Below are 16,472 nucleotides of genomic sequence, written 5' to 3'. Positions count from 1 at the left end.
ATAGACATATTGTCCAAGTAATATTATTCTGAAGAATACATATTCTAAGCCAGTACTTTCGAGTGTCCATTCACACACAGTCAATAATTTGATAAGGAGTCTAATAGTACAGTTCTAATAAAACAGGAACAAACTATAGGGGTAGTTGCACACATTTATTTTATTGTATTTAACAAAGCATTATATTTTTGAGAAAGCAGATTAAATTTGGTACGCTTTTTTTTTGCTATTTTAATAGTTCAATTATGAATAAAATGAAAAAAATCAAACTAACACAGGCTTGGGTGACCTGGCATAAAGGAAGATTTGGCAAAGACATTGCACCGGCTCTTTAGAGACACATATATTAAAGCTGTTGCTTATATTATCCTATCTTTCATTTTCAAAAAAGATCCTCTGTGCTTGCTTTCACTAACATCCTCTCCCACCTTAATATGTTTTTTTTTAAGTACCTAGAAACTAAACAAAAGCAAAAACACTGTCTCCCCAAAAGCAAAGCTCTATTCTAAAAGGAGCAAGATTCAGGAAATATCAGAACGCCATGCTCCTGATCTTCTCAGAGCTGAGGACCCCACTGTTTGGCGCAAGGGGCTGCTGACAAACTTCCCAGGAGTTACTCCCGTGGGGAAATCCAGCTCTGGCAAAGAAAATGGGCACCACCTAGTGCTTTTTTGATGCAAAGGCTGTTTGTTCTTGTGTGGACAAGTGTGGGTATGCATTGGGTGACTGACCTCTGCAAACAGAAAATGAAAGGAGTCTCTGACCAAGAGATCATATTCCTCCCCTACCGAATAAAAAAAGGGGCAATCATCAAACCAAGGAATAGAAGGTTACCAAGTCAGAAATTTCCTTAGAATTCTTTTTTTTTTTTCTTTTTATGCTGTTCAATAAGTGTTGATCTGCATATAATGCTGTTTTATAAGTGTTGATCTGTATACAAGGGAGTACATTTTTACTTTCTGGGAAGATACCTTTTTGCAACTTTGTTATTGCCTCTTCATTTCTTCTTGTAAGAAATCATTCGAAACTTGTAAGAATTTCTACTATGGTCATTTTTATTTCATCCCAAGTGACAAAGCAAATAAGGTCTCCCACACCTACACTCCCCGAACTATCCTAACAAGGAGCCAATCTGGAGTTCTTTTTTTTTTTTTTTTTTTTTTTGGTTTTTGGGCCACACCCGGCTGTGCTCAGGGGTTACTCCTGGCTGTCTGCTCAGAAATAGCTCCTGGCAGGCACGGGGGACCATATGGGACACCGGATTCGAACCAACCACCTTTGGTCCTGGATCGGCTGCTTGCAAGGCAAACGCCGCTGTGCTATCTCTCCGGGCCCCAATCTGGAGTTCTAGGACAACAAGTAGCTTTTCTGAAAAATGGTTTGTAGCACAAAATCTTCTGCAGTGCAATAAGATCAAGTTAACCCTCACCTCTCCAGGAAAAAAAAACAGGAAAGTTGTATCTGATTGGCAAAATGGACCCAGATATCAGTTCAAGGATTAAGTACATTTGATGAAATTTCACACCAATGAAGTGAATGACTCTTAAGCCTTTTAAAAATAACTCAGGAAAGTGCTCATTTAAAAACAAACAAACAAACAAAAAAACTGATGGACCTTTATAGAATAATAGTCATTCCTTGCTTTTTACTTTTTCTGTTACATGTTGACATTCTAATAATTTCTCTCTTGCTAAGTAGGTAGATGTCTGTGCAATAAAATTAGAAACTGCAGTGTAGAAAAGTTTAACAGTAGAGGGATGGGAAAAATTAGTAACCTATAGCGCATAACCTGATTAATAGGGCCTGCTACACATCCAGGAACTAACTAGCTATCTTTGAACTTATTAAGGATCTTATTATCCGATCTACTGCAGAACAAACTCCAGACAGAAAACAGACTACAAAGAAATGGATTAAAAATAATTATAGCTACCCTCAATCAAGAGCCAGTGCCTGTGCTGAGTAAAACCTGGGTATATGGGAATGAAGGAAGAAAACTCAAGTTTCTGAATGTTTCTTCCTTGTCTGGGACACAATTATTCTATTAAGGATGATGCTAACATCACTTAAAGATTGCACTAGGCAATTGTATTTTGAACTAAGTTCAAAGTCTAAAGCACTTACATATTATTTCATTGCTGTAATTTGGGACTAAAGGTGAACCATATATTTAATTTAAAATGTATACACTGAGGAGGAAAAATAAAACAAAATAAAGTTTTCTACAGCTATGAGGATAGTTTTTTTTTAATAATTGAACATTTGAGGATTTCTTTAAAATTTTCCTCATTTAAAACATGAATCTTAATAGCACAGAATTTAAAGGTTTTGTTTTGCATGAAGCAGGTGCAGGTTTGATCCCTGGTACCAATGTAGTTCCTTAAGCCTCTCTGGGAATGATCCCTGAGTGCAGAAATACAGTACGCCCAGAAATGTAGAAAGCCCTAAGCATAGCAGGTTTTGACCCCAGAAAACTAAACTATACATCTTTAGGTTAATAGGTGAGAAGTCAGGTCTTGTCCGCCTTTAAAATAAGCACAAATTGGTTAACTGTTGGGTGTGGCTGAGCCTATTTTTCCAAAAATGTAAGTACATGATTATGGAAAGCTGCTACTATCTTTTGCTTTGTTTTGTTTTATTATGGAGGACACCCTCCAGCAGAGCTTAGGGCTTATCCCTGTCTCTGTTTTGTAGTTAACCTTATACTTAACTCTGGTCTCAAAATCTGCCTCCCCCCACACACATTCACTCTAAAATAAAACCAGTATATTGCATTGCTTTCAAGTTGAATTCCTCAACTCAGTATTACCAACATTCTACAGAGCCATCTTCATCTGGTCTCCTTTTCCATACCCCTCCTGCTCTTCCTGAATGCTATAGTTCACAGTGAAGCCATGTGGTAATGACAGGCCTGAAGTGATAATGTACTTTCCTGCCTTCTCCTTAACAGCAGCAATTGATCCCGCCATGGTGCCAGCTCAGTGGCAGAAGGATGCTCTTGTATTTTCTAGAACTAAAAGTGGCCAGTTAGATTTACTGCCTTGAATAGCTCAGCAGTTTAACTAAGTTTTGGAACATAAGAAAATGGGTGTTTTATATAAGAGGAAGAAAAGGAAGGGCAAGAGTAGAAGAGAAAAGATAGGTAGGAAATAGGGAGAAGAAACTGAGAGATAAAATGAGGTGTTTTTTTTTTTTTCCTCTCTCAATATGATGTCAGGAATCTTAAAATTTGTTTCCTCTTTTTTATTTCAGCCTTCCATCAATAAGCAATATGAACCACTGAGTATGCTCCAGTGACACATTGGTCTTGTCATAAAACATAGGACCCTTTTCTACGGTCGAGTGGGGTATCTGTTGAATCAGCAATGGACACTGTCTGATCATATATTTAACCTCCAGATCCCCTGGGATAGGAGGAAGCTGCTCATATGAGGGTGAGCCTAAAGACAAAAGCTGGCATAAGACTCCTAAATTAGCCCAGCTACCCAGCTTGCCAAAGTGGCATAATGTCCTCTCACTCAAAAAGTGGTCACCCCGATGGTATTCAGGACTTACTACCGGTTCTGAACTCAGAAATTATTCCTGGCAGGTCTCCCAGAGCCTTATGGGGGTATCAGGGTTCTAACTCAGGTCAGCTGTGGTCAAGGCAAGTGTTTTCCCCACTAGCCTATCTTTCTGTCCCTACATTCCCTTTTATTGTTTGTTTTTGGGTTTATTTTGTTGTTGTTGTTCTTGTTCTTGTTGTTCTTGTTAGGCACACCTGGCGGCGCTCAGGGTTACTCCTGCCTCTACACTTAGAATTCATTCCTGGCAGGCTTGGGGACCATATTGGATGCTGGGAATTGAACCCCAGTCTGTCCTGGGTCAGATGCATGCAAGGCAAACGTCTTACCACTATGCTACTGCTCCAGCCCCTACATTCTCATTTTTAATAAAAAATGTATAAATCTGATGACTGTAAACAAACTAAAAATAATCAGTAGCTCTAACTCAATACTTGCTAATTTAATGGGACCAGAGAGAGAGGAAAAGAGAGAGACAGAAACAGAGAGACACCCAAACAGAATAGATACCCAACCTATAACAAGCTGTAAGGTGGAGACCAGTTACACTAGGATTCTGGGGTTAAAGGAGGGATATGTGGGAGACAAGCTGGGAACAGGAGTGGAGGGAGGACAACATTGGTGGTGGGAAAGCCCTTCATTGTCATTATGTACTGTAAATAATTCTGTGTAATGAACTTCAGTCACAATAAAAAAAAAGAAAAAAAAAAAGAAACAGAGAGACAGACAGACAGACAGAGAAGAAAATTCCTGCCATAGCAGTCAAGGGAGAAGGGAGAGGGCAGGGGAAAGGGTGGAATGGCAACTGGGAACATTGGTGGTAGGAAAGGTGCACTGGTGAAGGGTGTTTTACATTATATGACTGAAAGTCAATCATGAACAACTTTGTAACTGTGGGGAAAAAAAGAAATGACATCACACACCAAAAAAATAAGTGAAAATTTTAAAAACCTATTTAGACATTAATATAAAATCATAATTAATCTCAAAAGCATATGTCTGTTATGTTATAATAATGTTATTGTTAAAATAAACATTAAATTAGCATAATTTAAATTAAGAAAAAAAGAATAGGCCAGAGTGGTGTCTACTTTCTGAGGAGTGAAGAGCCATTGTGTATTGTTTAAATAAATAGATTTTCTTTATTCCAGAACCCAGACCATTTAATGCACACCTGTTATTTTAAGTTAGTATGAATATATAATGCATAATGAAGTTGTATCAATTTGTTCAAAGACACTATGCTTGCTGAAGCCAGAGATGGCTTATTCTGTGGTTTCATAATTTCAAGTTTCCATTGAAAAGGAATAGAAAGAACTTGTGGACAGAGAAGAAAGAAAGAGGATTGTTTAACAGAGTGCCTATATAACAAGTTATATGTTAATTAGATATTTAATCTAAGCCTATTTTGACACAGAGTCCATGGTTTTCTATCTTATCAATTTGCAAATTTTCAGTAGAAAAAAACATTTTAATGTAATCCAATTTACACATATATTCCTGAACTAGTTTTATGAAACAAGGCAATTATACATGCATTTTCTCTGACTTGAGTCTATCCTATTATATTTTGCTTGCAACTCCACTAAATTGTTCTCATAACCACTATTGTATCATGAACTACAATTTGACAATTGCAACCATCTGATAAATGGCATACTACATCATTCTGCTTTTCAAGATGCTTTAGTTAGCTATTTTGTAAGTCCAATTCTGTGTTTTCAGGTAGTATATACAATTCCATCAATATGATTTAAGTTTTCAAGTTTTTACTCTAGGAACTGAGAAATTACATTTATTCCCTAAATTTCTCATAAAGTTAATCAGTAGCTTTCACTAGTATTTTTATAAAGGCTATTACTCAGAATAAAAACAATTTAAAATTCATATCATGTGTTTCTTAACAATAGAAATTATAGTTCAAACTTCCTTGAGCCTTATTTTGAAGGATGTGGCAATCCCTCTCTGAAAGTAGTAGCTTTACTTCATTTTTCAAGCTTTGATTAGGTTCAGAGTCTTGCAAATACCTTTGTGTCCAGAGCCTAACCCCACCCTACTTCTGGACAGTACTGATAAGTGGCAACTGCAGAGGAATCTTCTTTGACCTAGTAGACCTGTCTCCTCATTACCATATTAAGAGCAAAATATTAAGAAACCTGACATAATTTTTCATAATTTTTATACCTACAATATATATGTATATATATAATATATATGTATATATATATATGTATAGGCATACTCCTCAACTGTGCATACCTCCATTTCCTCTCGTAAATATGCATGAGCTTTGCGAAAAAACTATTCAATCATGCCCTGCATAAAACCAGTGCCCATTTTCTTTTTTGAAGCTGCTCTATAGCCTGTGCTGGTGAGACATGCTTCCAAACTTAAGTTATTTTCTTGCCAACAAAGTTCCTCTTTTTTATTCAGGGTTTTCTTTTCTGGTGTTCTTTGTTTTTACACTAGAGACAACTTATTGGTAAAAAAAAAATATCATTGCTATTATTAACAATCACTGTGAATTCACTAATTGCCAGTGTCTTTTATATGTTAAATATGACAACACTTAAATCTCTTATCAGGTGCTAAATACTCTAACACTTACCGGTACTTCTGAAAACTCATTAAATATTGCTTTAATTTATAATCAAAAATATGTTATCTTTCACACATTTTCCTTTGTAAAATATTAACTCATCTAAATATATTATGATTATGATTCAAGGAATCTGGTTTTATTATATATATGTATTGGTTTTTGGGTCACACCCGGCAGCGCTCAGGGGTTACTCCTGGCTCTACACTCAGAAATTGCTCCTGGTAGGCTCAGGGGACCATATGGTATGCCTGGATTTGAACCACCATCCTTCTGGATGCAAGGCAAATGCCATACCTCCACGCTCTCTCTCTTTATTAGATTTTTTTTTAAAGTCAAAGTTTTCCAAAATTATATGGCCTTTTCAGATAAAGAATCACTCAACACCCTAACCCCCAGACAGCTACCTTCTTTAAGTAAACAGAGAAACCTGTGCCATTTCCTCACTATAATTCCTGTGCTTACTACTGCCACTCCTTCCAGTTCATTCCAGGTCCTTCCCCTTGGGAAAAACTGATTTCAATAAACTTTTAAAACCCTGATTATCTAATATTTTGCTGAACTGACAAACTTTTAAATAATTGTGCATTAAGTTGATTTTTTCATGCAATACATTCATAACATACAAGCAACATGGATTTGTCATACATAATATCTGGAAGCTTTAAGACAATTCCAATTGTCGGCTTGGCTCACTTAACATATCATGTCAATCAGGATATTTCCATCTTTCCATTCGCCCATCCCTGTGTCAGCTTTGACTTCAGATGGCTGCATAGTTCATATGTCAAATCCAGACACCACAGTAATGAAATTAAATATTGTTTTCCCAGGCAACTTTTATTCTGTTCAGCAGTTTTTCCTTTGTTAAATATAAGATACATATTGACTTTTAACCTACTTTTCTTGCCTGATCACTGGCAAGTGACCAGATAAGGAAAATAAGTCCACAATAACTGAATTAGAAAATGCTTCTCTTAAAATAAAAATGAGTTCACCTACCCTGAGGAACATTGGTCTGTGACCAAGAAAGATAGGATCCTGAGTGAAATCATATATTATTGAGCAAGCAATATATAATTCAAATAAAAAATGTGTTAGACAATTTGGCTTAATAAAATAAAAATTAGAACGATTTTCCTTCATTTAAAACTGAATATTTCAGTTAGCCAATTTGACAACATTAAGACACATATAAACATATATTTTATCTTCTTTAAAATTAATAATACTCAGTGTTGTTATTATATATAAATAAAAGACTAGTATAACAAACATCTGAAAATTATCAACACTCATAAAAATAAATAAACACTATTCTATTTAATATACTAAAGTTCAGTTGACAAACTACTTATGATGTTATAAAAATTATGACTTCCTTTTTGAGTAGATTTATTATAATTCATTTAATAAACTTTCCTAAGTGAAATTTAGTTGTGATTTTGAAAAATAAAATGCAAAATATAAGGACTATTAGCATTTATTAACACTATCCACATTTTACCATATTTACTGTATTTACTGGCCTCACATGTACATAAATACAATGGTTATATTTTCACGAAAATGTTCTCTGAATCAATTGTAACATATTGCAAAGTTAATTTTCTATTAGCCCTACATGTACATGTTACCAATAAAAAGGAACCTCTTTTCCTTTCAAAAAATTATTGAAATTACTAAAACTAAAAAATTCAACATTAATACAATATTATTACCTAATATATAGGCTTTACAAGATAAGAAATCATAAACCATGCATTGAAATCAGTTTTCATTTTCTATAGTCACGTACTGTGAACTAATTCTTTAGTTTTCTCTTAGCAAAGTACTCTGAATGTTAGTCTTTATCAAAATATAATTAAGGAAGCAAATATTATTCCATGCATGTGTTTGCAGGTATGGTGGTTTTGAATTTGTGCTTCCTTTGTTTGCCACTTTCCTTTGGTTTTATGTTTGGTATGAAAGTAGTTATTTTTTCACTTAGAAAACTGTACTACACCACAGAATGTGAAGGATAAAATATAGAAATAAATGATGCATCAAGATGTCATAAATTCATTCATGTATCTTATATATAGTCACAGAACATCACCAAACACACAAATCCTTTTTAACAATTAAGTTTTAAAGAAATACAAAATTACCTTAAAGTATTAATTCAATAACTGGTTACTTATGGACAATTCTTACAAGTAACTCACTCTAAGTGTTTAGGAAAAAAGTATTTGGTTTTTTTTGTTGTTGTTATTATTTGTTTTTTTGGGGGGGTTACACCCAGCAGCGCTCAGGGGTTACTCCTGGCTCTACACTCAAAAATGGCTCCTGGCAAGCTTGGGGGACCATATGGGATGCCCGGATTCGAACCTCTGTCCTTCTGCATGCAAGGCAAATGCCTTACCTCCATGCTATCTCTCTGGCCCCAGGAAAAAAGTATTTGTAACTGGCTAGAGTTCATTACAACTAAACCAGAATTTTGTATATGATCATAAGAATAAAGACATTCAAATCAAATTTAATCTTTCTATCAACCTTTAAATTTTTCTACCAGAAATCACTATTTTTAAAAATTCACTAAAGCTCAAGAAACTTGTTTTCCTTCACAGTGTACTAATTTTTCATTCTCTCGGGTGGCATTTATAAAACAAAGAGCAGATACTTTAGTAATAATGGTTCCCCAAAACACAGGTAAGTGTGTCATATATATACATATATGTGTGTGTATATATATATATATATACGCAGACATATTCATATGTATATATGCTTTTCTCTGAAAAGTCACAATAAAATATTTTCTGAAATATTTTCAAGCTAATGCACTCAATCACATGAAAGAAAAGTTTTCTGCCTATATAATTTTTTTTACTATCATTTTAGTCAACATTCTAATTGGTCCAACATTTCAATAACACAAAAGAGAGGTTATCTGCCAATATGATATTTTTTTTTACCATCATTTTGGTCACCATTCTAACTGGCCCTCCCCATTTTCTCTGTTTCTATGAAAAAGAAGGAAGAAATTATAGAGAAGAGAACATCTTCAAATGAACTGAACTAATACATTTGAAATTATAGCGGGGGCTACAAAATACTTTGCTTTATCCCAGAATAATAAGTGGATTTTAAATATCAAGCAATAATTCAAAGTATGATTAGTAGCAAGAAACTCCAGGTCCATTCTCAGTAGCAAATACATATTATAAACCTCCTTTACTCTGTAAATTAAGAGGAAGGAAATCATTTGTTCACTTGAGTTCAATTTAAGGTAATGCTCAAGTCTGATAGCAAAATCCCATTCATTTGGAAGTAGAGACAAAAGGCTAACTTCTCTGAGTAGTGTTAAAAGCTCACTGTTTACAGAATAAAATTGACGGAAAGATAGAAGAAATAATTTCCTGCTGGTTAATGTATATGGCTTAAAGATCTTTTGTAGACAAATTCCTTTGCTAGGATTAAAGGTAAGATTATTGGTAGAAAATAGAGATGTATACCAACCCATGAAAAATTTTGGGTATACTGACCATGCAACTAAAAGCTGGAAGGGAAAGCAAGCTAAGTTCCCACTCTGCTGAAGTCAACCCAGTTGCACCATCATTCACAGTCACTGCTTTGCCAATGGTCCTGCTTTACCACCCATCTATGGCTCTCTGCAGAAACAGCAATCTGACCAAAACTCCAATTGTACCAGTCAGTATATGGGCTGACATCATCAGGACTTTTTTTGAAATGAGTGTGAACAACCTCCCTCAGTTTACCCTTTACCTTCTCATACTTCTGGAAGCCCTGGTAGTAAAATATACACCCCACAAAAATTGTCAAAGTAAGCAATAGTGCTTGAATTCCTAGACTGCAAAATTTACAACCATGCAACAACTCCAATTTTATTTTAATGCTGTCATCCCTGTAGAAACACACCAATGTGAATCTAAAGCCACCTAATGTTCAGAAACAAAAGAACTAAGAAAATGACTAACTAGCAGCAAGAGCTTACTAAATCTTCAGACAAGAATATATTAACCTAATTGCAAGATACAATAATTTTCACAGTTTTTGGTTGCTGTACTTTTTCTTTCTTTTTTCTTTTTCTTTCTTTCTTTCATCCTTCCTTCCTTCCTTCCTTCCTTTTTTCTTTCTTCCTTCTTTCTTTTTCTTTCTCTTTCGTTCTTTCTTTTACTTTTATTTCTCTTTTAATATTTTTTCTCCCACTTACCTGGAAAAAACTTATTATGATAAACTATATCAACTATGTTATAGTCTTTAAAAAAAGTAATTTATATAAAAAATAAATACAAAATAAAATAAAGACATTGATGGAAAGCTTGCTAAGATGCAAATTATTTTTGAATATCCAGAAAAGTCTCTTAAGGTGATTTCTAAGGAATTAGTCATTAAGAAGGAAAAAAACCCAAATTCATATTTTAAGTGATAATACTGCAACTGGGTCACAAAATGATGGAATCAGTAATGTCTTCCAAGAAGAAACTGAGCATGGTGTTTGGGTCAGCTTTTAAATGAAGGCACAATTTCAAAAACTTCCTACGAGTGGAAAGTCAATCTAATCTATAGATTACATCATGGCTACATAATTTCTAAAGAACAATAGTAATAGGAAACCGAATTAGTGTAATAGTGCCTCTTCTATCTAATTTTAAAAAGTTACTGTCGGGGCCGGGCGGTGGCGCTCGAGGTAAGGTGCCTGCCTTACCTGCGCTAGCCTAGGAGACGGACCGCGGTTCGATCCCCCGGCGTCCCATATGGTCCCCCAAGCCAGGAGCGACTTCTGAGCGCATAGCCAGGAGTAACCCCTGAGCGTCACCGGGTGTGGCCCAAAAACCAAAAAAAAAAAAAAAAAAAAAAGTTAGTGTCAGCATAACTTATACTTTCAGAAGAACTGTTACATTAAAATAATTTTTGAGCTTTGCTCCTTTTAGCAAGATGCAATACTACTAAATTTAAAGTATGAGGAGTGAGTTTCATCTGGAACTCATACACTATTTCTAATATCATACACTATTTCTAAACTGACACTGATTTTCCCAATTCATAAAATTATAAAATCAAAATAAAATAAAAAATCAAATTTTTGTTAATATTTAACATATAGGGTGAGAAAAAGCCTTGCATTTAAGATACTGTATTAAAGAGATTATAAAGAGTTCATTAAGATATCCAAGTTAGGATTTTTACACTTATGAGCGAAAGAAAACCAAAATATACTACTTGTTACAGACCTTAAGAGTTGAGAGTGAAGGAATATTTGAAATGTTGTAACTATTAAAGAGACACTACCAAACTGAGGTTATAATCAAAGATTCATCTTTTGTTTTTCACCATAGTTACATAGTGGTACTTTAAGAATTACTGATATGGGCCCAGAGAGATAGCACAGCGGCGTTTGCCTTGCAAGCAGCCGATCCAGGACCTAAGGTGGTTGGTTCGAATCCCGGTGTCCCATATGGTCCCCTGTGTCTGCCAGGAGCTATTTCTGAGCAGACAGCCAGGAGTAACCCCTGAGCACCGCCGGGTGTGACCCAAAAACCAAAAAAATAAAAAATAAAAAAATAAAAATAAATAAAAAAAAAAGAATTACTGATATCTGGATCTTATACCCTAAGAGACTTCCAATTAATATGCTGACAATGTAGCCAAGGCCTCAAGTTTTCAAAACTTAATAGATATGTCTAATGTGTTGTCAAAATAAAGAACCACTTACAAAGAGGATGTAAACAATAGCAGATTGCAGAAATGGAGAGGAAAAAAAGAGAGAAAAATAAGGGAAAATACTGAAACACATGCTGCTCCTAGAGTAGTAGTCAGAATCTCAACAGCAGTAACTGGGAGTTTGGTAACAATGTAGAATCACAAAATCAACCTTAGACCTTATGCCTCACAATTTTCATTCAAAAAAAAGAAATAGAGGTAATCTCTGGTATATTAATGATAAAAGTCTATTCTTAACTTCTTTATGTTTTCACTTTTGGTTTTGAAACCTTACAGGATGGCACTGGGACTATTCCCCCAGCTAGTGTACAAGGGTCACTCAGATGACCATCTGGTGCTTGAAATTGAATCTAGGACTTCTGCATACAAATCTGTCACTACAACAAACAAATCTTTCTCCACAGAAAACTAACATCTTCTCTTCTCTAGCATCTTCCTTTGTATTGTTCTACTGGTGTTCCTTACTAGTTCAATTAAAATGGAATACATGGTCAGGGAATCTATGACTCAGTCATAGGTGTTTTTCTCCCCCAAATAGAGTATGGGGCAGAAACATATTAAGAAAATTAATTTTGGGAGAAAACTAAATTTGATCAGGCCAGAAGTATGTGGTTATTCCCACCTTTATTCCAACTTTCAAGAAAAATACTCTCCATTCTACCAAAAATTTCTAAAACACACACACTTATTTACCTTTCTTTTCCATTTTCTTTCTTTCCAACATTCTTTCCTTCTTTTTTCTTTGTTTATCTCATTCTTTCTTTTTCTATCTTACTCTATTACTCTCTTTTCTCTTTCTCTCCCTCCAGTATCACTCCTTTTCAACGAACGGTATGTGCACTTGAGGATTAAACCTGGAATGGCATGTGCAAGGCAATTGCCTTACTCACTATACTATCTGTTTTAATTTTATTTTATTTCAATAATTTTTAGCATCTGCCATGCCTAAATATTATGTTAGGTATTTTGGGAGAATTTATTACAAAATGGTGCTTATCTTAAGGAGTAATAGAGAAGTAACCAGTAGAATTTCTTCAATTAAGATAACAGACCATGCCAACAGTAGAATTCTACTCCTTCAATATTCAAATATAAGTAAGAATTTAGCAACCAACAATTAAGTAAAAATTGAGATTTTATTTTTTTAATGAAAGAAAATGTCTTAGTCCATTAACAATTATGGGGAGCTGGTGCAATACTGGGGTAGTGAAGGCATAATTGGGAGAAAAAACATTTATGATTAGATAGTCTATGATGGAAAAGAAGATAACATCTACCTTCTGATATAAAAGAAACACACAGAGCTCCTATGACAAATTAAAACAGTACTTTTCATTGTGTTAGTTGAGATCTAAAGACCAAGAAATTACATAAAAATGTATTTCATAGAGTTGATATTGCAACAATTGAAAATATTTACCAATTAATATCTTCTAAGTAAAATATTTACCAATTAATATCTTCTAAGTAAAAATCCACATGGATAAAATCTACTTGAAAGACATTTAGTTGACAAATATATAAGACAAAAAGAACTTAAATAAAATATATATAATTTATAAAAGTCACAAGTAGATAAAATGGTAAAGCAAAAAAGCAACAAAAATTTGTCAAGCTAAGAACATTTTTGTAAATAGGATCATAAAACAAAGATATTGAAGAAATCATTTAATGCATAGAGGAAATGTTATTCTGCAATTCTAAGGCTAACTAATCTCCTATAAGAATGAAAATGAGGGGCCGGAGAGATAGCATGGAGGTAAGGCGTTTGCCTCTCATGCAGGAGGTCATCGGTTCGAATCCCGGCGTCCCATATATGGTCCTCCCGTGCCTGCCAGGAGCAATTTCTGAGCCTGGAGCCAGGAATAACCCCTGAGCACTGCCGGGTGTGACCCAAAAACCACAAAAAAAAAAAAAAAAAGAATGAAAATGAAACAGATCTCATCTAAGAATCAGTCACCAGATGATCTGTTTTGCTTTTTGATAGTCAAAGTGAAGAATATATTTCAAAAGCACTAAAATTAAACATAAAAACAAAGAACATTTTGTGGGGCTCGGAGAGATAGCACAGCGGCGTTTGCCTTGCAAGCAGCCGATCCAGCACCAAAGGTGGTTGGTTCGAATCCCGGTGTCCCATATGGTCCCCCGTGCCTGCCAGGAGCTGTTTCTGAGCAGACAGCCAGGAGTAACCCCTGAGCACCGCTGGGTGTGGCCCAAAAACCAAAAAAAAAAAAAAAAAAACAAAAAAAAAAAAAACAAAGAACATTTTGTAGGAAGATTTTGAGACTATAATGAAATAAGGGACAGGGAACATGCACTGTCTAATTATTTAGCACAATAACTTAAAGGAACCCGGAGATAACTGAAAGAGCTGGAGTGCATGCTTTGTATATGCAAGTGCCAAGTTAAGACACCATCGTTTAATAGTCCCCAATATTGCAAGGAGAAACCCTAAGTATTTGTGGAACACAAATTAGAAATAGTGTTAATAATAGTAGTTGTAGTAGTAGTAGCAGCAGTAGCAGCAGCAGCAGTAGTAGTAGTAGAATAAGAAGAAATGCTAATTTTTAGTCCTTATGTATTTTTAGAAGCTAAACACAATTTTGAGAAAAGTTAAATATCATTAAAATATCAACGTTTTAAAAATAGATGTATGATTTCAATGAAATCCAAGTAAAAATTTATTAGACCATATTTTAAACATTAATCAGCCAATTTAGATTGAAAGTCATTTGAAGTGAGAATAATAAAACAATTTGGAAAAAGAACAAAGTTGGAGGACTAATAGGATTTCATTTCAAGAGTTCAATAAAGTTATATTGAGACAATATAGCAATTACAAGAACAGGACACATTGTTTCAAAAAAAAACTATAGGCCCCAAATAGACCATTTATTTTTCATATTAATACACAAAGGTAATTCAAGGCAACATGCTTTTCAATAATTGAGCAATTGAGAATCCACATGTAGAAAACAAGCCTTAATTTATACAATAACCAACTCAAAACAGATACTTATTTAAATGTGAAATGTTAACTCTAATTTTAGAAGAAAATGTGGAATAAAATAATTTTAATAATTAGCATATAAGTTTATGAAAATACTGACTAGAGTAAAAAAATAAAACAAACCAATATTAGGTTTGTTTTGCAAAAGATTCTTCCAAATTAATATAAATATTATAGGTAAAAATATTTCAGAATTCACCTATTTAACAGTAATTTGTGAGAATATTTTAGGATCCTCAAATTTAAGAAAACAATCCAATTAAAACTGTATAAATATTTAAGTATACACCTTACCAAAGGATGACATACATGTTGAAAATAATCACAATGAAAAATGTTTGGTAGTTTTAGTTTAACATAATTCAAATATAAGTCATAATAAACTTCAGCATAGAAGTTACATAATGGGCGCTCACTTAGGCAACACATGTACTAGAATAGGAACTATACAGAGAAGATTAGCATGACTCCTGCCAAGGATGATACGCAAATTCGTAAAGCATTCTATATTTTTGAAAAGATAGACTCTCAGCATTAGAAGAAACCAGTACTCTGTTGCTACTGATTTAGTCTCATCGGCTTCCTTTCCTCCACTTCCCTTCGCTGTGGACCTTTGTTTGCTATCTGACTTGGTTTCTGAGAAGCCCCCGCTCAAGGACACTTCCTGATATGGGACTGCTGGGAGTCGTTTTTTCAGACTCCACAAGCCAATACACAGATCAAAGCAGTGCTCCGAATTTTACCCCCACCCCAATTATTTCTAAAGAAGTAAAAGGGACATGTATATATCCTTTGAATATTCCTTTAACAGGTATAACCCTTATTGAATATCTATTTTATATATATAAAACCCTTATTGAATATAGTGATAATTTCCCTCATTATGTTTTTGTTTTGTGTGTGTGTCTGTGTGATCTGTTCAATAAAAATTCTGGTAGAAAAGTCTCTCTGTTTAGAGTTCATGTTAGAATCAAGTTAGGGGATTACTGGACTTGTTCCTTTGGCCCCCATAAGCACCAATAATACCTTGTGGCATTGTTTCTTTTTTGCATAGGTACATTAAAATGGAAATATATTACATATGCAAACAAGTTCTTATCTAAAAGAGAAGGAACACACAAATTTTCTACTGCAGTGGGGTCTTACACCCTGAATATTGTCATAATGACTTGGCTTGGGCCTCAGAAGAATGGGCATTTTCCTTCACCCCTGAATCATGATACCATCTACAGAAACAACCACGGTTGTCTATAACATCACCAGGGAGCAAACCTTTACCAGAGGAGGCCCTACTGCTGCCCTGGCACTGACTTACTCCAAAGAGGGTTTTTTTTTTTTTAAACACCCAGACTACTTAGCAACAACAACAACAGCAACAACCTACTTTCAGGGCAGGGCTCTCTGCATTGCCCTCTAATGGTGAGGTGAAACTAGAGGGAAGCTCCACAGCATCCTGACTTGATGTAGAACATGCACAGACACTAGGATCTCTATCTACAGAAACCTGACACCAACAACAGTGATTGTGTGAAAACAATTTTACTGGGACCACAGAGAATGACTCAGGGGTTAG

At 34.7% G+C, this 16,472-nt stretch overlaps 1 non-coding gene across 1 annotated transcript; it reads left to right on the top strand.

The window, feature by feature from the left end:
- The first annotated feature begins 15,307 nt into the window (after positions 1–15,307).
- On the top strand, positions 15,308–15,413 carry LOC126025259 (U6 spliceosomal RNA). The gene has a single exon (XR_007501292.1). It is a non-coding gene; the product is annotated as a U6 spliceosomal RNA (small nuclear RNA).
- The last annotated feature ends 1,059 nt before the right edge of the window (positions 15,414–16,472 follow it).

This window comes from Suncus etruscus, chromosome 12 (genome assembly GCF_024139225.1).
Source record: "Suncus etruscus isolate mSunEtr1 chromosome 12, mSunEtr1.pri.cur, whole genome shotgun sequence".
NCBI classification, from domain to species: domain Eukaryota; kingdom Metazoa; phylum Chordata; class Mammalia; order Eulipotyphla; family Soricidae; genus Suncus; species Suncus etruscus.
Note: the sequence above shows the minus strand (reverse complement) of the source record. Positions and strands in the feature narration are given on the sequence as shown.